We start from the raw sequence: 21,745 nt of genomic DNA, 5'->3' as shown, positions 1-21,745 counted from the left end.
GCCATTTCTCGACTGCCGTGGGAGAATTCGGCGGGGTAAGTGGCTTGAGGGAGAGGAGACAGCGATTTTACATGGGGTTTCATAATATGGTATAAAATTAACACTTATATTACTACTGCTCCTTTTTGCCAAGTTACCTAATTGTTGTTTTTATTAAATCCTTGGTTCTTCTGAACCGTATTTTGTTTCTGATCTGAATATCTCAAAAATATTTGGTAGCCAACTGTGACACATCATCATCAAGCATCTAAATGTACGAAATTGTTCTTCTTTGTCCCCTTTTCTTATTGAACTACTTAACTTATGCACATGCCATAGGAACATAGTTTTAAAATAAACACATCTTAGTTTTTCTGTTAAATGCATGTGAATGCCTACAGTTTATGTCATGCAAGAAAATATATATCTTAAAAAATCCTTCGGCAACTTTTCTTAAACCCAACCGCCTACTACTTACAGCGGCTGCACCTTACGCAAATGCGCGGGCGCACCGCACACGCCGGTCAGTACCGCACGGCAACAATTACACCGCACCAATACCGCACGCCTGATTTATTGCCGAACCTAACAGATTTACTCAATATTCATTCATTTGTGCCTAGATATTATTTACGTACTACGATCAGTTGTTTATGGGTTTAATCTGTGGAAATGGTATGGGCAACGGCGGTCTATGGTGCCTGGTAAAGTACAGAACTAAAATGATTATTCTTGAAGTTAGTGATGAAGAAATGTCGACTTAAAGAACGTAACAAAATGATTCATACGTTTATTTAATCGCTACGAAATATTTGTAATACAAAGGGCATAATTTTCTCCATTCACCAAAAACTGACGCATACGTAATAATACAAATACACAAAGAAAGTGACATTACGTGAGAATTTCACCAAACAAGTAATAACAACAATCGATTGGACACGGTATAATAGACATATGTACATACAATATACATAGTTATACAACATTTACCTATGACTTGTATTTACAGAGCTATTGAAATTTCACTACACACAGTTATTTACTTACGGTACGCCAACATTACGCAAGACACATAATACTGAGGTATTAATTAAATTAGAATACGCGCGACAATTAGAGAAAGACTGTATTTTCTATTTATTGAAGGCTTGGGAACTTGAGGAACAGTCGAAGTTCGTTTACGTAAAATATATTCCAAAATTTTGCTTAGAAGAGATGGGAATATCCGTAGTTTATCGATGTCGAGAAAAAGAGCATCTGCTAGCAACTCGAATTATTTGTCGTTGAAAAGAATCACTCTAGAATGTATGTAAAGTGTCGTCATAAATTATATCAGGTCAAAAAGATGATTTATTCGTTTTTGATTTATGTATTAAATTAAAAGTAGGAGAATGAGCACGCATTAAGCACCGTGCCACATTTGCATCGTGCACCCAAGCTTGCGTGCAGCCCAGGTTCCCAGCTACCTCAATCCCATGCACTTTTTGATCCAAGCACTAAACTTCAAGAGTGAGTAGCGTCGCATGCGCCGTGCCGTGAGATCTTCTATTCTTAAACAACCGTTAATTGGCTCACCCTTACGTCACTGTGTCGTCAGTAGAAAGCTGCCTAGGGTGCATTGTTACGCATAATCAGTACTCAGTGAGAAAAAAAAAACATATGTGACTATTACTTCATAATCTAACGTGAACGAAGAGTTTTTGTTAGAAAAGTCGCACGATTTGCATGCGACATCAACGGTTGAGGATGTAATTATTTCTACAATAAAACGATAAATATAGGGGATAAGGTTTTGTTTTGAACCGTAGAAATTATAATGTAGCGTGGATAAATTGATAGTTTTTCTAATGCGTTGAAAAAGGTTGTTCCATTGATTAGATTTGTTCGGATTTTCGTCCGGAGAGTGTAAGCGTGCAGATATTTACTTTAGAAATCTGCGTCGGCTAACCATAAGCGATCCGTGCCTCTCTCGACAGGCTAATTTGGCGAAATGCACGCGACTTGCACTTACATTTTAATAGGACTTAAATGGTTAATGAGAAAAAACGAAACGATACAAAGTAATTACATTAAATACCAGATGAACAGTAGACCTTGGACAGTGGGATATATATCTAAGTTTAAGAAGTTATACTAGTACTATCACTATTCCGATTTCCGCAACCAAAAACGCATAAAGCCATCAAGGCTATGACGCCAGAGAAATTACAAGCACATAAAACGAGACCTAGATATGCTCCAGCAATAATCTACGCCATTAACCAAGCATATCTCACCAACGGTAGACAATTGCTCTATTTAAACATTAAACACATCACGATATCTAAACTTAATGTATTTCTCACGAATCTCTTACAAAACCTAGGCTTATAAATGGTGCATATAAGGCGGTGCTGGAGCGTGGTTACGTCATGCTCCGATGGCGCCGCGATCAGGCTCGTGTCAAATATGGCACTTCTAGATGACTGTGTCGCTGGTATAAGGTTATTAGTCTCCATATTACACAGCATAATGGTCGCCTATTACGAATTTATGGGTATCCTGCTTCATGAGAAATATTTTTTGAAATTGGTTTAAACACAAAAATTCTAATAATACATACTTAGGTTACTTTATTGAAACATATAATTATCTCGCTCCTGCACTAAATTGCGATGACCAAGTTTCGAACGTGCATATCGTCGTCATTTATTCTTCTTATTTAATAAGTATATCAAATGTTCTAAAACATATAGTTAGGTACCTACAATACATACACATAGCATGAAAATAAAACGCATATTTGATTTATCAGCATGCAGCACATTCCTCATTGAGTTGATGCAAGTACAACATAATGCTTAGCGCACAAACACACAAACGTCACGTTTGTGTCTTCAACCTACTGGTACAGTTTTCGTAATTACGTTGTGAAATCATTATTAATAGGTAAATATTATATCAGTAGTTATGACTTGTTTTATTTTTTAGTTACTGATGATAGGTACCAAAAATTGGAAATACTTAACGAACATATATTTGAAAATTGTCATGGATAACTGACCTTCGCAGACATAGAAGATTACCAAGTTCAAAAGCTAATACCTATTACTCTACAAAGATTTTAGATCTTACAAAATGCTTTAAGTACATAAAAGTGAATGTAAGTGAAATAAACTTTTCGCGTAAGGATAAGACAGCAAATTGCTAAAAGTGTATTAACGAATATTATTTTGGAGCTAAACATAATATTCTAGTCAAAATCAAACCTTAAAATAATTTTATTGGTTACATAGCTACAAAGCTATCAACTTACAACATACATATGTAAACAATGCGTCGTTGTAATCCATGTAACGTTGTTAATTTCCTTATTTACAATACACAGTTTACATAAAACATATGTATACTCTAATGTTACAATTTGTTTCCAAGGAAATGTGACAATCTTCGCTGTGGAATGCGGCTGTCATAAATATCGTGTTCTATTTTATTCGTGTTACATAAATATCGATATCGATATTCACTGTTTCACATGCCTAAAGCTTCGGGAAAAGTTTTATTTTAATTACCCAGAAATAGTAAAGAAAACTGTGGACTTCTCATTAAAGTAGCTATTATTTATTGTTAATTGATCACTATTAGTTATATTATAAGTGATGCCAATTATGTCATAAGGCTTTTTTATGCAATAAGTATTATCTAATGTAAAACCAATGAATAGGTCTATCTACCCATTCATTCATTGACGTGGCTTTCTATAGAGAAGAACGGGGAAGAAACGCTGTAGTTACTCTTTTAAACTAGAAATTATATTATTTACTTTCTAGGCTATAAAACACTGACCACAAATAGATGATATTAAATTGACTCGATAGTCTAGTTCCACTTGATGCTAATGATGATTCTACTCCAATGTGTAACCATCACGCTTATGATCCCTAACGGAGTAATCCAACTTAAGATTAACTCCAACCGAATCGAATCACAGAACATGAATGCTCGGTACTACTCGATTGTCGGATAATCGCCAGCGATTCGAACAATAACGGCATCGATCGTTCATTTCAACTGTGTCAGTTGGAGGCTGCGCTAGCGCCGACTACAAAATCCACGGAATATTTTATCAAAACCGCTTGAAAAATAATGTTAGTATTAATAAGCGAGAAGTAGAACTAAATAAGTTAGCAGCTATAACAATTTTGGCGAAATTAATCGATTAATTTTCCAACAAATAATTATTCGAATACGGAAGCCATCGATTGATTTAAACATAACATTTATTAAGACATGTTGGCTATAAGTTAAGTTCAAAGCGTTCCGAGCTACTTCTCTCGAAGGGAACAGTTAGTTGCGCGGTGACAGTATTACAGAGCAGTTAGTGCACTCGGCGCGCGCGCACAACGGTTACACGTGTTCGTGGTTCAAAATGAAATCGAATCTGTTTTATGAGTGTTTGTGGGTTTGACTGAGGAAAGTCACTCTGGATTGAAAATAGGAGCCCTTTGCACATCCACGACAATAAATACATACAGGAATATTGGAAACCTGTCAACTCAAATAGAGAAAATAATAGAAAGAGGCTTAATTTCATAGAGCAATACATGAGAGGACAAATCTACAAACTAATTACACAAAAGACATCGTCAAAGGATCATACACAAGATAAAACCGCCATCATTGATAACATTGTACAACAATATTAATGGCCTACCATCCCAAATTGTCGCAATCGTGTTCCCACACGGCTCCACTCACACAGAGACATCCATCACTCACACTATTGTAACATCTGTTTCGTAGATCGTATTGTGGTAGTCAAATGTTTTATACTGCTAATCTATTGGGCAGGATTGGGTTAGGCAATTTTACTAATATTATCTACCTGATAATTCTGACAAAAGAGTTCTGTAATTTTGGTAAATTCTTTTAATTGCCGCAGGAAGTCTCCTAGAAATAGTTTTTAATTATAACCACTAATATAGAAAAATACATATAGATAAAAAAAGGACTTTTTCTCCCAATTTTCAGAAGAAATTCTTAGAATTCTAAGTGCCTGTAGAGTGTACAATTCGCTAGTTTTTTTGAGAGCTTCCATTTTATAGAACTATCTATGCTATGCTTACATTATTTAAATAGAATTTCCATCCTAGGTAAACAGATAAAGTTTCGCTTGGCTTTCCACTGCAATTTATAATAAGTGAAGTTTATAATAACTTGTAATAACTTCGTTGATTGCTGATCTCAACTAAGATTAATTGGAGGCTCTCCATCAGATATTGTGGGAGTATGTCGTCATTTGAGAACATTTCTGCATTGTCCACAACTGCAGTGGCTGCAAGATGCAGATCTAGAATGGCAGGCGAGATATAAAACATACGCACAAATCTTTGACGGTGCCATTACTGGGCACTGTCATAAAACAACCCGTTTGGCATTTAATAAAGTCGTATCTTTAAATAACATCGTGCTCTTTGTGTCATTTGTAGGCTTAAGTTGTGATAAATAGAAGTTATGTACACATACAAAACCTAAAAGATTAGAATGTAGACATATTGTTGAATCTTGTACCACTCAGATTTAAAGAGCGTTTAATTAAAATCTCGGGACAAGGACGAAACACAGCTGGGAAAACTTCCATAGGACTAAGGTAGTTTTCGTAATGTTGACATAAAGATAAATGCACAATTCTATAAATATATGTAACACACATAATCTGTGAAGAGCCTTAGACAACACATAGTGTTCTCACGCGGTCATCCCTTCGTACTCTCCGTTTACATACGATCCATGTGCGCGGGCGCCACTTTTACCAAACAACTGATAGTTCTATTGTTGTGGTAGTGCTTTATAAGAAAACAACAATTATAATCGCAGTCTAAGAATAAAGTTTAATTATATGTATTGATTTTATTATTCTTATCCTATCGTTTTGTTTTGTTAAATAAAATAATGTCGTTTTATAATAATATGAACATAAAGTTTATTTATATGTATTGATTTAATTTATTAATCATTCTTACCCTATCGGTTTGTTTTGTTAAATAAAATAATTGTATTCCTGAGAGAAATATCCATAGATAGTTTTATAATTTATCAATATTCCTTTCATATTGAATAACATAAAATAATAATATGAACAATACTGTTCTTTGTTGTCAATTCTACAACGATTCAAGGGTCAGGCTCCAAGATAGGGCTATCAGAAACCTGTAACTACAGAACGATGAATCAGGCGCCGGTGATCAGACATAAAAGTTCAGCAAAACATTAACAATCCCTAATTACTAATAACGAATCAAATTATAACAATTATGTACAGTGGAATTGATTCCGCGTTTCTATGAAATTACATCAGTTTCCTATGAAACTAATTACTAAACATAGCCTTAACATTTGATGGTTAACTACGGAAGCCTTTACTGTTTTATTTGATTCAATTATAACACGGAAACTTTACTGATGTTTATGAGAAATTTAAACTTCCATCGTATAGGAAGGGTTATATGGATTTTTATTGTACAACGCTTGATTATGATACCAGGATTGAACAAGTTTAATTTTCGTCTAATTCATTTGTTCAGTACTTTTTGCATCAAAGGACTTTCAAAATATACTAATCGCGACTTCTACAAATATGACAAGAATCTTTATTACCTACCTTCTAGTTCTTTCTTGCTGTCCCACTGATCACCAAGCCATCGGGAGACCACTGATCACCATTCATCTTCATCGTGGAAGTCAACAAACAATAGTTATTTGTTATACAAGAGCGCAAAGTTGCTTTTTAACCGCGGGCTCAATTTTGATGACCGAGCAAGCGAAGGAAATTTCTAAACTCAAAAAAAGAAAATGGCACGCACGTCACACATGGCAAATTAAAAAGATGTAAGTAACTATTAAAATTTATTTATGCAAAAACTCAGTTTAAAAATGTAATGATGTTTAAAATCGACCTCAAAAAAATAATAATTTTATCCCACTTCATCGAGGAAATTTCTAAATGCAAAAAAACAAAATGGCGCGCCCATATAAGTATCAAATTAAAAAGAAGTACCTATTAAAGTTCATTTATTTGAAAACTCAGATTAAAATGAAACGAGGTTAAAAATCGATGTAAAAACAATAATAAAAATTATTTAATTAATTGAATACCTTATTATTTTAAGCAGTATTTTATTTGTTTAATATGTATTTGTTTGAAGTCTTATCAAGATTGTCACAAAAATGGAGTATTTCACACGATGTTCTAAATTCAAATCACTTTGCCGCTCTAGAGGATAAAAACGGCTTTTGCGCTCAGATATCAAAGGGTGAAACTACTCTTTCCGAGATGGTGGGATGAAAAACTTATTTTCCGCATTTATACTAAGTATGGTATTTTGGGTACATTACCGAGTGACATCGATGAGAATCAATTTTTTATGCTGTTTATCAGTTTTAAGCTGTATATAGGTACATATGTATAGGTATGTAAGATTATTTTTAAGTGTTTATTTATGTACATATGTGTATATTTATTATTTGTTAAATATGGCGTTCATACTACCCTTTTACCACCAAATTCTTCAGTAGGTACAGCACAGCCAAGTCCATGTTTCATGTATCATAACCGCACTGAACAATGCAGTCGGCAATTACGGCTTGCACTACATACGGCGTACCGAGAACTAACGTTAGTTAGTAGTTACCCAACGGACGGTTTTTGTCGATGCCCTGCGCATGCGGCTGTGATGCAACCGACACCTGGTTAAATAATAACTGTAACCAATAGTTGTTGTTGCTGGGCTGGTAGTTAGGGCTTAAGGAAGTTATTATGGTAGGTGATTGAATACTATTTTAGGTCAAATTGCTTAAAACTGGGAGAAAAATATGGTGACAGACATCTTAACTTTGGGATTTGAGGTTTAACATACAGTTCGTTTCCCGTTTTCAACTGATTTAATACGGTGGAAAGTGGTAGGTTTTTTTTTTATTTCCGCTATCAACAATTTAAATAATAGGATAACCCTTGTCTAAAACAATAGCAAGGAAATACCTAAAATTCATATTTGTATGGGGCCTAAAACACTGTAACAAACTTTTTCCTAAGTCAGCAGGTAAAACTAAAATTACTCTTTAGGTGTGTAATAACTTTTTAGGTGACCTACTTATGGAGCTAAACATTATTATACCGCGATGAAGTTAAGATGGAAAGTTATAAAAAAACCTCAACTATTTAGTTTAAAGAACATTTTGATCAGCGTGAGAATTAAACTATTACAATTTAATCCAAACTTAATGGCTTTTAAACGATTTCGTCTTATTGTAAAAATCTCTGTTATACTTGGTCTACATAGAAATATTATTATTATAGCAAATCGGATGAATTCTAAATTATAATATTAAGGTTAGTGGCATGATTTTAAGTTGTGTGGTTTTAAAATATTTTTTGAACTTTAAGGTTCAAAGATGGTAAATAATATCAGTGAGAAGCATCTTCTCACGGGTATGATTTCTGGCAGCTACTGATACTATTTCTTTATTTATGGCTGTACTTTCTGGCAGCGACGATTATTTTAAGGAAATATTGACTGTGTTCAATTTTCAATTTTTCAATTTTCCTTATAATATCAACCAGTTCTCGTTTTTATTGAGCACTTAAATCCATTTTATGACACAAGACACAAAACGACCTCAGATAACAACAAAAACGGGTGCAACACATGAGAAGCCATATTGTTACGACTAACACCACAATGTCTATCATTGTTCCACGCGAAACTTGAACAAAAACAAGCAAAAATCCATTGTTTCTCCAACTTACATATTTGTCCTGAGACCTGTTATTAGGTGTATTATTATTTTTTTGTACTGAATACTCCGAAGTGTTTGATGTAATAGAATTGTAGGAGATATGAGTAATAATGGAATGACAATAAGAAGTAGATGCTTGGCCCTTGATGTAGTTTGTATTGTGCAAACGTACGGTGACTGATCTCTGTCTTTAGCAAGAAAAAAAAGAAAAACAGTCTTGTCAAGGGTATCGTCTTGCCTGGATAACTGTGTTGAGGAGGTCAGACAGGCAATCGCTCCTTGTAAAATACTGGTGATGAGCTGCATCCGATTAGACTGCAAGCCGACCCCAATATAGATTGTTAATGGCTAGGCAGATGATTGACGCAGATGAGGCGACAAATGAACAAGAACTGGGTTTTGAAGAAAGCAAACTGTGCAAAGCAACATTACAGCGAACTACAAGAAATTGATTCAACCTAGCCTTATTTTCCTGACCCATATACCCACACAAACCATCCAACATAATCATCTATCAACACAAACAACAAAACAGTCCCAACTCGACCTAAAATTGCAAACAAACTTCATCAATCGGCCTAGGATCGTGTGTCAATCATTATCCGCGGACAGTCTATATATCAAGCTAGTAGGTAGGTAGGTATGTCAGACATTTCGTAAACACTACATGGCTGAACTAGGAACTGCGTACATAGGCTTGTCAAATAATTTCCACACTTTCATACCGAAGTGGACTTACGACAATTATTGAGTGTTGCGACAAAGATATCTTGTTTTCAGTGGACAGTCCACGGTTGGTAACGGCTATTTTAGAGGTAATTGCAGATAAGGGTTATTAATAAGTAGTTGAAATTGTTATTGTGGCGCTACTACTGGATTTAATGGTGTTATTTATCTTTGGATATTTTGGAATTAAAATACACCTTAATACTGATAGATTTTACTGGATTTGATATTGAAATATTAATCTTTTCATAATGCGATTCCATTTCTTTAAAATTTAGCTTCACTTCAAAAGATAAGATGAAATCTAGTTTAACAAAACCTGAAGCATGTAATTTGATTCTGTTTTCTAACATTTTCATTGCGAACCGAACAAATGGAATGTTGCAAACGGACAATTTATGAGATTTGACGATGGTTGGCTAGCTATTGAGGTAAACAGCGCAATTTTAAACCATCGCAAATATGTGAAACGTCCACTTTACTTATCCGTGAAGACTAACAATGTTATACTTGCTTAGCTGGGATTTTAGACAAGGCTTGAAACCCGGAATATGCTGCAGCGAGGCTCGATTGAAATCTTAACACCTAAGTATAATGCATTTAATGCAAGTGGCTGCTTTTCTCATGACCATCAGAGAAGTACACAGCAATATTTTTGGGAGACAAAAACGGCCCGAATTCTTAATGCAGAAACTTCTTTCTAACTACATAACTATTATTTTTAGGTAAAGGGGTTTTAATACCCGTGATATTAATACGAATATAGTAAATAAAGCTATGTTGTGTAAAACTGGTACTGGTGCGAGCCGTTGCGACAAATATTGTGTATTGCGACAAACTTCTGGTTTTTGCTATCCGCAGGGCCTAACTGCCTTGTAACTAGGTAGCCTAAACTGTAATACAACTAAGTATGTAGGTTAGGTATTGAAAAAAATGAAATTATATAAGTAAGAACTTATAAGAATAAGAGTAAAGATATTAGATCGGTTAAAGATTTTAAACTCCGCAACTTACTATGTATAATTTTGATTATAATTGAGCAGCACAATATTTAATTTTCAATGTATTTCATATTGGATATTAATCGAATATTATATACTTTACACAAAAAAGATGTCTGTGGTATAATATATGTATTTCTAAACATAAATAAGTCAAGTAAACTTACTATTTATTAGGTTATTAGTTAACTGTAATATAATAGTCTGTAGTGTCTATATTTACTACTAGTTTACTATAACTGAGATAATGGTCAATTTAATATTGCAGTTGCTACTTTCCCTGACCACCAGACTTTCAAAAGCCTGTGACATCTCACATAGTCATTCATACTCAACAGTTACCTGTACCTATACATAGACCTGGTCACAAGAGTAAATCTATACTAATATTATAAAGAGGAAAACTTTGTTTGTTTGTTTACTTTGGTTGTAATGAATAGGCTCAAAAACTACGGGACCGTTTTTTTTAATTCTTTCACCATTCGAAACCTACATTATCCACGAGTAACATAGGCTATATTTTATCCCGGTACGGGCAGCAGTTACCACGGGACGCGGGTAAAACCGCGGGAAATCGGCTAGTTATCAATACAGAGAAATAGAAAGAAATTATTAAGACATATGGAACTACCAACTCAATGCTGGTCTGGAGTCAGCCATTTGATGCTTCGCGGACGCGTAATGAAGTTCTGTAAGGACAATTTGGCTATTGCCCAATTACAAGCCAACTTAACAGTGGCAAAGTTATTTGAAATATCTGTAAATACACCCAAAGAAATCGTAAGATGTAACCGCTATTCTACCACTTAGCATGACCGGCTTCCGCGACAATCACGCTAACTTACTCCAACGGATAACTTAAACTTTGTTTAACTTAACCAAGCTTAACTTCTACAAAACTAGTTCCCACAAATTGGTTAGTCTCGGTATTTTGGGAAGTTATTTTCAAAATAACGTGCTGTTTTCTGAACTCGAATTACAATGTTTTGTATGTTTGGTATATTTATGTTACTAAAAATTGATCCGTGTTGTGATGGCCGTGGGATGGTTCGGTGAGATGCTATACTTTGTGGCATTTTATTCTTTGAGAAACTGTTGATTATATTTTTTGACATTAATTCAATTTGTCTGGAGATCATCATCCTTTGCTAATTAAAAAGAATAATATCTTCAATAATAAAGGTATTTCAATCTCATTCAACAAACCGCGTCAAAACGTTTTGACCTCTTCTTTATTTTTGTTTCTTAATTTTAAATACCACTACGTCTTTTGTATAATTAAATTATTTCTCCGTATAACTGCAAATCAGCGAAACGGTTCGTGCGATACCGTAACTTGCATTATAAATGAAATTGTGCCAAAAATTCTTCGAAGAAGAACATTGAGTTATGAAACTGTATCAAATTCTCCATACTGGTTTTAGACACACCGTTTGACAACTGTATGATAATAGGCCTTTTTTGTACAAAATTCCCAATCTTCTTTTAAATTGTTATCATTATCATAATACAAATATCAAAACATTTTAGGCACGCGCCTGCAGTTGGTGACATAAAAATTACTTCGACCTAATAAAATCAATTACCAATATAATCTTAACTATTAACTCTAACCTCATCTCAAGCAAATAAAAATTAATCACACCACTAAACTAAGATAAACTTATGTAAATAATAAAGCTGTTACCAGCACCGGTCGAACCATTACAATCACTTATTCGGTTCTCCCGGCTTCGAGTGTAAGTACACATTCAGATAATACGAGATCAATTTACTTAGCTTTCTCTAATTAAGATATCGGTACCGGTATGGCCGAGTACGGTAAGAACATAGCTCTTTTATGTACTAATTGTGTGTAATTGCTAATGTTTCAACTCTTATGGAGCAGAAAGCAATACAGGCCTAGTTTTTAGAAGTTGTTTGTAACGTGCTTGAATGGGCTACGAAATGAGCTGACGGGATAATCCTTTGGTTTCGAGCCGAAATATGTGAATTTCCGATACGATTTTCGCTTGGAAAATCGAGTAATAGGAAAATTAAGTATCTTATTAGTATTCTTTTGATCAGCACGTTATCTGGCAATTTATATACTGTATGGAGATGAAATAAGGATAGCCCAGCGGGATTTGTTCAAAAATGTAGTTACCTATAGGAGGTATGGGATTAAAAGAAATAATATACTAATTTGATATTGAAATATTTATTCTATACTTTAAATGGTACTTGGAAGCAATACGTCCGTCTAACAAGATCCCGTGACGCAGTGTGTGTAGAGTTAAATAAACAGTAGATTGTTCAGATAGAACAAAGAACAATGTTATCGAAAGTTAGGGGTATTAGTTTTTGCTTTATATAATCCAACACGCCCCCTCAAAAATTAATCCCTAACTTTTAGTCATTCGTTAGTTTACTATACAGTATCTAGTCTACAATTCAACATTACAAAGTGAATACCAACTTATAAATACGACGTAACATATTATACTTCCAAGTAAGGTCTGGGACAACTGTACAATAATGGTCCAACATTTGCTGCACAGGATCAGGGAAAACCCAGAAAAACCTGATCAGACCATTTCATAATGAAATTGTACTTAAATTAAAACTTATTCTATACCCAATCCTTTTCTCAGTCTTATAAAAGACACGACTGGTAAAGGTTTTGTCAACAAGTCTGCCAACTGGTTACCTGTGGAAATATAATTTAATTTTATTACATTTTTCTCAACTTGTTCTCTAGAGAAATGATATTTTATATCTATGTGTTTGGACCTTTTATGACTTGTTGGATTATTAGCTATGCTAATACATCCGTTATTATCTTCATATAAAATAATGGGCTTATTAATTTTAAGTTTATGCTTTCTGCCAGAGACTTAAGCCATAATGCTTCTTTAACAGCTTCATATAAAGCCATATATTCGGATTCAGTAGACGAGACCGCTACTGATGTTTGTCTCTTTGTACACCATGTAATTGTATTTTGATCAAATAATTTAAACACATATCCAGTAGTGCTTTTCCTATCATTACAATCGTGGCCACCCCAATCTGAGTCGACATATCCACTTAGGATGTTATTGTAATTATTTCTTGTATATGTTAACTTCAAATCAATTGTGCCTTTGATATATCTTAAAACTCGCTTTAAGCATAACCACAATTCTTTATTGTTCTTATTTGTGTACCGACTTAAAATATTTACGCATGTACTTAAGTCCGGACGCGTACAAAGCATAATGTACATTAAACAACCGATCAGGTGACGGCATGGTGCGTCACACTTCTTATCAGCGTTAAGAGCTTCATAGTTTAATTTAAGCTCCATCGGTGTGTTTATAGGATTGCAATCACTCATATTAAATTTATTCAAAACGGTTTTAATGTAAGCACTTTGGTCTAAAGTAATTTTATCATGGTGTCTCTATTTTAATGCCCAAAAATAATTTGATATCGTGTAAGTCGGTCATTTCGAATTTAGTCATTAAATATGCTTTGAAATTATTCATTGTTTGCAAATCTGCACATGCTATAACTAAATCATCGACGTACAAGATTACGTAAATATTTTTAGAAATGTCTCCTTTACCTTTCATATATATACACCTATCTACTGGGGAGTTCTGAAAACCTATTTCTTTGAGACATTGTTCAAATGTTTCGTACCAACATCTAGCTGATTGTTTTAAGCCATAAAGAGCTTTGTTTAATTTGCATACGTAATTATCTTTACATTTTACACCTTCAGGAACTTTCATGTAGATTTCTTCCTTTAGTGTACCATTTAGAAATGCTGTTTTTACATCCATATGATGAATCAGTAAATTATATTGATTTGCGTAGCTAATTAAGAATCTAAAGCTTGCTATTCTAGCAACTGGTGCAAATGTTTCATTATAATCACTAAGATATTCTTGACTGAAACCTCTAGCGACAAGACGTGCCTTATATCTTGAAGGTTGACCTGAAACGTCATTTTAATAGTGAATATCCATTTACAGTCTACAATATTTTTATTTAATGGTTTTGGTACTAATGTCCATGTATTATTTTTCTTAAGAGAATTGAGTTCTTCTCTGACTGCTTTTTCCCACTGATTCCTATCGTTCAGAGATTTAATTTCATTTAATGATTTTGGTATATTACTTGTGATGGATAACGCACTATAGACATCATAGTCATTTTCATTATATGATTTACGCGAACATGTTTTCAGTCTTTCACTTCTTCGTAAATTTAAAAATTCATCAGGTTTATCCTGATTTTTGTGTTTCAAACTACTCTCAGATTCATTTTCAGGTTCATTCGGTATTTCATGACTACCGATTTTTCGAATTTTACTTGTACTGCATTCATCAGATTGAGAGCTATCTGATTTAGGGCCAGAACTATGAGACTTATAAGACACTGATTTTGTTACGGAGTCATTATCAGTTTCGTCTTGGGAATATGTATTATTACTCCGTTCAGGTCGTAATGAAGGCCTAGATTCGATAAAATTAGTCTCATCAATTACAACGTCCCTTACAGTTTCATATTTTTCGAATTCTGTATTCCAAACTTTATAACCATTGGGTTCATAACCTACCAGTATTCCTTTCCACGACCTATTGTCAAATTTGTTTTTACTGGTTTTATTATGAACATATACAGTTGAACCGAAAACTCTGAGATTTTTAACGCTTGGTTTCCTATCATGCCACATCTCGTATGGTGTCTTTGATTGACTTAAAGCTTTCGTAGGCGTAATATTTATTAAATAAACTGCAGTTAAAACTGCATTTCCCCAAAAACGTTTTGATGCTTTAGTGCCATTTAACATAGCACGAGCTTTTTCTGTTATTGTGCGAACCATACGTTCTGCAACACCATTTAACTGTGGGGTCCTAGGAACTGTTAAATGATAGCTTATGCCTTTTTCTCTACAGTAGTTTTTCATTTCGGTGGATAAGTATTCACCACCGTTATCACTATAAAGATTTACTACTTTGAAATTGAATTTAGCCTCACTTTTAGCGACATAGTCTTTAAAAGCTGTAAACACTTCTGATTTGTAAGTTAACATATACACCACACAATAATGTGTGTATTCATCAACAAATAAAACAAAATAATTTCTGTTTTCTATTGTTGGAGGTGTTATAGGACCACAAACATCTGAATGCACAATAAACAGAGGGCGTTTAATGTAACTTTTGTCTTTAACTTTATTAAAAGGCAGGCGAGTCTGCTTCCCATTTATGCATGCTTCACACAACTTATCATTTGGAGTTACGGTATTTATTTCATCTAAGTCATCAATCATATTATGACATTTTAACTGCAGGAATTTAGTTTTACTTATATGTCCTAGGCGTTGATGCCATAATTCATATTTATTTTCATTAACATAACATGCTTGGGAAGCGGATTCCCTTTATTACTGGTATTTTAAACTCTAGAACTATAAGATTATTCAATGTCTTACCTTTCATGATGATTTTACCTTCCTTTGTAATTTGTGTGCCTTTGTCATCAAATATTATGGTGAATCCTGCTTGCTGCATCTTTGATACCGATATTAAATTATATGGTACTTCGGCACAGAACAATACATTTGTAAGTATTCCTTGCACTCCTGTTTGACTGATAAGATTTATGTTTCCCCTTTTAGTTGCTGAAATAAATGTATTGTTTTAGCTACTGAAATTTTTAAAGGAGGATTTAAACATTCAAACGATGTGAAGAGATCATCTCTATTTGTGATGTGATCAGACGCTCCTGAATCTAATAGGAATTTAATTGTCGAGTGGTCTTTTTCATAATGGTATGCGCTTGTCATGAACGCAAATCCTGAAAAAGAAGAATTCGAGGTCGTTCCCTCTTGCAGGGCAATAGTTTGGACTTGTCTTGTCCTTTCTGGGGCATTGTTTTGTATATTTGTCTGTCTTTTGAAATAGAAACAATCCTGTTTCTTGTGTCCTTTGCGTCCACAGTAATGACATTTCACAAATTTTTGTTTGTTTGTTTTCTTGAATGTTGTATTCTTCAAATAGTTTTGTTTTGTGCGATTGTATCTGTTTTATTATATTTTTCTTCAACATGGAGTATCTTTAAACTGGTATCACGACTCTCGTTTTTTAATTTTACTTCGTGATCTAATAGTCTAGTTTTTACAAAACCGAGAGTGATATTTTCTTCAGATAGTGTCTCAATTGCAGTGATAACGCCATCATATGTATTCGGGAGAGTAAGTAATAAATGAGCTACTTTGTCCGTTTCCTCTAATTTAGCTCCAGCAGCTGATAATTCTGTCAGCAGATCGTCAAATGTTGAGAAGTGTTTGATCAAGGGTATATCGGCTTTTAATTTTAATCCCAATAATTGTTTTCTCAGCGCTAATTGAGTTGCTACACTTTTCCTTTCATAGATCGCGTCAAAATGTTTAAAAACTGCTTGAGCAGTCCCATTTTCATTAATATAATTAAGATATGAGTCCGCCAAATATTCGACTATAATACTTTTGGCTGCCTTATTATTCTTTTTCCACTCAGCGGATCGCGTTCCAGGAATTTCTTCGTCAATAACACTGAGCAAGTTTAACTCTGAAAGCAGTGTACGAATTCTAAATTTCCATACACTGTACTTTTCTCCATTAAAAGGCTTAATGTTTCTTTTCACTTTTTCCATTGTCACAACTTTATTTTTATTTACAACTATGCACTTTACTGTCACTACGCACTACTGAATGTTCTCACTACTAAATGTCCTTTTTCGCACTGGGCCCATAACCTATAGGAGGTATGGGATTAAAAGAAATAATATACTAATTTGATATTGAAATATTTATTCTATACTTTAAATGGTACTTGGAAGCAATACGTCCGTCTAACAAGATCCCGTGACGCAGTGTGTGTAGAGTTAAATAAACAGTAGATTGTTCAGATAGAACAAAGAACAATGTTATCGAAAGTTAGGGGTATTAGTTTTTGCTTTATATAATCCAACATTACCATGGCTCTGTAAGTTACAGGCTGAAAGTAACATATAATGCTCCAGAATTCAGTCAGAATCTGATACTTCCTTCTGCTTCCCAAAACATGTGTGTGCATTTGATACCAAAAAAAAGGTCCCACTTCCCAAAAAAGGTCTTGGGAAGTAAGTAGATTTAGCAGTGTGTTGCAACTTGCAAGTTTTAAAGTTCCGGTAACATTGTAGACACAGTGATTAAGCTAATTACTGTCATTGTTTATACATTTCCTATGACATATGCCGTATGAGGAGATGTAATGATAAACTTTTCTATCGCTATTGTCTTTGTTATTGTTACGGAAATGGAGCAAATATTTACCTAGTGACGGCTTTTTAAACATAGTCACTTTGTAGGAAGCAGTGTTTATTTCTCGTTTATACAAAGTGTATGAGAGATCTAATACTTATTTTTATTTTATTTTATTTTTATTTTTTTAATACTTAATGGTAGATACTGATTACTGGTAACTGATTTATATTTTTGGAAAGAAAAATATTTATGGAATTAACACAAAACTACCTATTCAACATCAATCGTATAGACTGGAATAGTACAAAGAGCAAAGATACCCATCTTAATAGAAAATCTTATGATTTTAGATTTCATATTATGTACTTATTTTCTTAAATTCCTTGAAAAATTACGATTATGTGTATCAATAAAAGAAAATTATAAGGCTCATTTTCTCTGAATAGCTAGGTATGTGGAGTACAATAATTAAATTAGTTAATTTCTCATTAGAGAACCATATGGTTTCATGGATTAATTCACCGGCGTTCAAGGTTACTTTAATAATGTTTTTGATAATTTTAATACTTACTTAATGTAATTAACACGCTCCTAAAGTACATAATATGTAGGTAGTAATATAATGTGTACCTTATTATTCGTAAATATAATTTTATTCATGTTTGTTTAGCTGTATAGACAAGTTAATTCATTCTTGGAAACAACATTTTCACCAGTGACTAAGTTTGGTTACTTACAGATTTTATACATAAGGATTTTTCCGCAATTTTACTGCCATCAAGATTTAACTGTGTTCAGCTTATGTTAAATAACAATCATACCAATTAGAAGAATTTAAAGCGTTACGCTTTAAATTTCCCCAGAGACTTCAATTCCTACAGTTTTTTATTAAATACCTACTAGCTGGTGCCCGCGACTTCGTCTGCGCAGGTTTAGTATTTCGAACAATATGTTTACAAATTGTAGCCTATGCACAGTGATTCACGTTCCATACAAAGGCGGCCATAAATACGAAACTCACAAATACTTTTAATTAATTTATTTTACACGTTGAAATATGTTAAGATAAGTGTAAATTATTAAAATTATAACATAACCACATTCATTTAACAAAAATATCATACTATTTAGGTGTAAAAATTACTCGCAGTAATTTTGTTTTAGACGATAAACCTAAAACATGTCATACTGCGACTTTTAATGAAAAATCTATATAAATAATGGTTATTTATATTAAAAACAACCAAAGGAATAAAATAAAACAGCAAAAATACATGAACAACCCTTTTTGCAAATACACACAAAACACAAAATATACCAGAATACATTCAAGCTCAAAAGTATTTACTACAAACAGATAACAAATCTAGAACATATTTTGATAGCACACCTTTTGTTTTTAACAGGTAACTTTCGTAAACCTGTTGGGAAGGGATCTGAATGAAGAAGTTGATGGTTCAACTTTGCCAGACTTCTGAGATAAATGTAACTCAATTCGCTCTACATCAATATTTTCAACTACATTCAGTCAATCTGAATATTTCTCTATAAATTTAGACCTACTACGATTTGATTTTGCCCAATAATGAGAAATTCGTTTACATACATTCATAATTTTATTACTTAAAGTCTCTAGTTTGATATTTATGATGTCATCCGAAAGGCACGATGTTTCGGTCAAAGTATTCAGGACATGTTGCATTTTTCATTTGGACTACCCTCTTTAGAGTGCCAAATGTCAAAAATAGTCGTCCTCGAAACAGAACATTTGAAAGCTTTACCTAAAACAACATGAAAGCTGAACTTAAAATATAAAGTTTTTTCAATACTATGGACATGCATACTTTGACACTCCTTTAACCCAAGAAGGGGCAGAAAGATGCAGATGAAACTTATATGGTTTTATAAGAACATCCTCTTTATTTGAAAAACATTTGCCTCAAGTGCAGCACTGAGCAGCAAAAAGTTATAGGTCCAAATGAAATCAAAGTATACCAAACAAATCTACAAAAACGCTACCTTCAATAAAAAAATTAAAAAAAATATTAAACGCATTAAAAAAAATAAAAAAGTAGTTGATAATAGAAGTACATACCTTGGTCTTGGACCTCCATACTATCACCATACGTAAACACTTGATTTGGAATAGTGACACTCAAAAACAAAGTGTTAAGTTTTGATGTCTCACACGTTGCGATAATTAGACTCGAGATGCGCCAACTTCCGATGCACAAAAGTGGTCAATAAGTTGACCTTATGACACGGGTATTTAGAGTTTTTGGTAGCTTCTTTACTTGTTAATCAGTTAGTAAGTAGATCTAATGGGGATAAGCCTATGACATTTTTCGATTTATGGCCTTAGAGTGAATCACTGTGCTATGTGTTATTCTGATGTATAAGCTATATTATTGTAGTTTCATTAAAATCCATTCAGTAGTTTTTGCGTGAAAGAGTAACAAACATCCATACATCCATACATACAAACTTTCGCGTTTATAATATTAGTAGGATTTTCATTAAATTTTTATCAACAATACGGTCATCTTCAATATTAGCAATAAAACATAAATAAGTGTGAAGTTATAAATTAGGCGTAGCAAGCGACATTAGCCTACATTCCGTATGTGCACAGGTGCTGAGCTGCGTTCCATCTCCGGCCAAAGACAATTGCGTCTGTCTTTCAGTCTTTGATTTTCACTACTTTGTTGTTAGTTGATACTTAGTTTCTAAGTTATTTGCTGTGTTTAATAAGTATTTAATTGACAAGTCAGTCGCAAGACACCTCGTCTTGTGAAAATTCTTGGACTTTTTACAGTTTTCCGGGAAGAAGGCATGATTTTGGGAAAGTGTATGATGTAAAGCGTACCTAGGTATTTTGGAAAGTAAGAGATTTATAATTATAAAATTACGTTAAAATCGTTCAATTTTTCTACTTATCTTTAATATTTGAAACGATACATTTGTCTAAGATCCATCATAAAGTAGAGGATATTTTTTTCTTTACACTTAAGTTTACGTCGATTGACCATAAGATGTCATCTGAAATGATAAATGGATTGCCGAATATGTTGTAAAATTTAATTGAGTATAAAACAACTTTTACCATTAAAAGTCGACCTTGCGGTGCCAAATGCGGGTGGAAGCCGAATTATTAATGCGCAAACTTCATGCGTATTGATCAACAACATAAGGTTTCATTAAAAATGATACCGCACCGAATAGATTGACTTATAGCTCGCAAGAAAGAAATTAAGCTCATTAAGCTACCGTAACCACTTAATCAACTTGGACTTTACAAATATCAGACAAAATAGAAAACACAAAATGAGACTATGCTAATGCGGTGTGAATAATTCATAAAATGTATAAATCAACATATTTAAACACAATTAGAAAGTCAATAATACTTAATAACATTCCGCAGAACAATTCCTGCAGCATCAAAGAGGCCGAATCATTGCGAATAGCTCGAGAAATTGCGGACTTACCTGAGGACGGAGCTGGTCACCACAATACAAACACTGCTACACAAGCACCTCAGAGCCTCGGGTATGGTGGAGCATTCACAGGCACAGTCACTTTGTCGTAAGTATGATGTTCACACGCGTGTCACTCGCGGCGCAGACACAGGCTTCACGTGCGCGCGGCGTCGTCACTCGCGCCGTTATGTCAAAGTACTCTGTGGTTATGTCGGCCGGCGCGCGCGCACCGTGGAAAGCGGTCGCGGTTTGATGCGCAAAGATTAAAACGTACTACCGTAGAACGGACTTACAAAAAATTGTGATTAAATTCCACGGGTCCCGGATGTTATATTACATTTTAATTTCTTACCACATTGTGTGACAAATAGCGAAGCAATTTCGCAAGATTAATTAACGGGAATTTAATAAATTGCACAGCCGTTTCGGTAAGGTTTGATATTAAGTTATGCCTGAAAAATAACTGATTGTATTTTGGGTCATAGACATCTCGTCTCGGTTAATGATCCATAAGTTACCAA

The 21,745-nt window shown here is 33.8% G+C and overlaps 1 protein-coding gene and 1 long non-coding RNA gene across 7 annotated transcripts in view; both read right to left on the bottom strand.

Moving 5' to 3' along the window:
* The window catches only part of LOC110381702 (uncharacterized), a 132,777-nt gene extending 111,367 nt beyond the window's left edge, over positions 1 to 21,410 (bottom strand). For all 6 annotated transcript variants that reach the window (XR_010278110.1, XM_064043458.1, XM_064043461.1 and 3 more), the window contains exon 1: positions 21,234 to 21,410. The gene's annotated coding sequence lies outside the window, so the exon portion shown is untranslated. The remainder of the gene's footprint in view (positions 1 to 21,233) is intronic.
* On the bottom strand, positions 12,680 to 17,002 carry LOC135119282 (uncharacterized). The gene is made up of 2 exons (XR_010278109.1): positions 15,952 to 17,002; positions 12,680 to 13,173 (listed from the first exon to the last, which is right to left on the bottom strand). It is a non-coding gene; the product is annotated as an uncharacterized LOC135119282 (long non-coding RNA).
* Positions 21,411 to 21,745: the final 335 nt, after the last annotated feature.

This window comes from Helicoverpa armigera, chromosome 3, assembly GCF_030705265.1.
Source record: "Helicoverpa armigera isolate CAAS_96S chromosome 3, ASM3070526v1, whole genome shotgun sequence".
Lineage (NCBI taxonomy): Eukaryota > Metazoa > Arthropoda > Insecta > Lepidoptera > Noctuidae > Helicoverpa > Helicoverpa armigera.
This window is presented reverse-complemented; position numbering and strand designations above follow the sequence as displayed.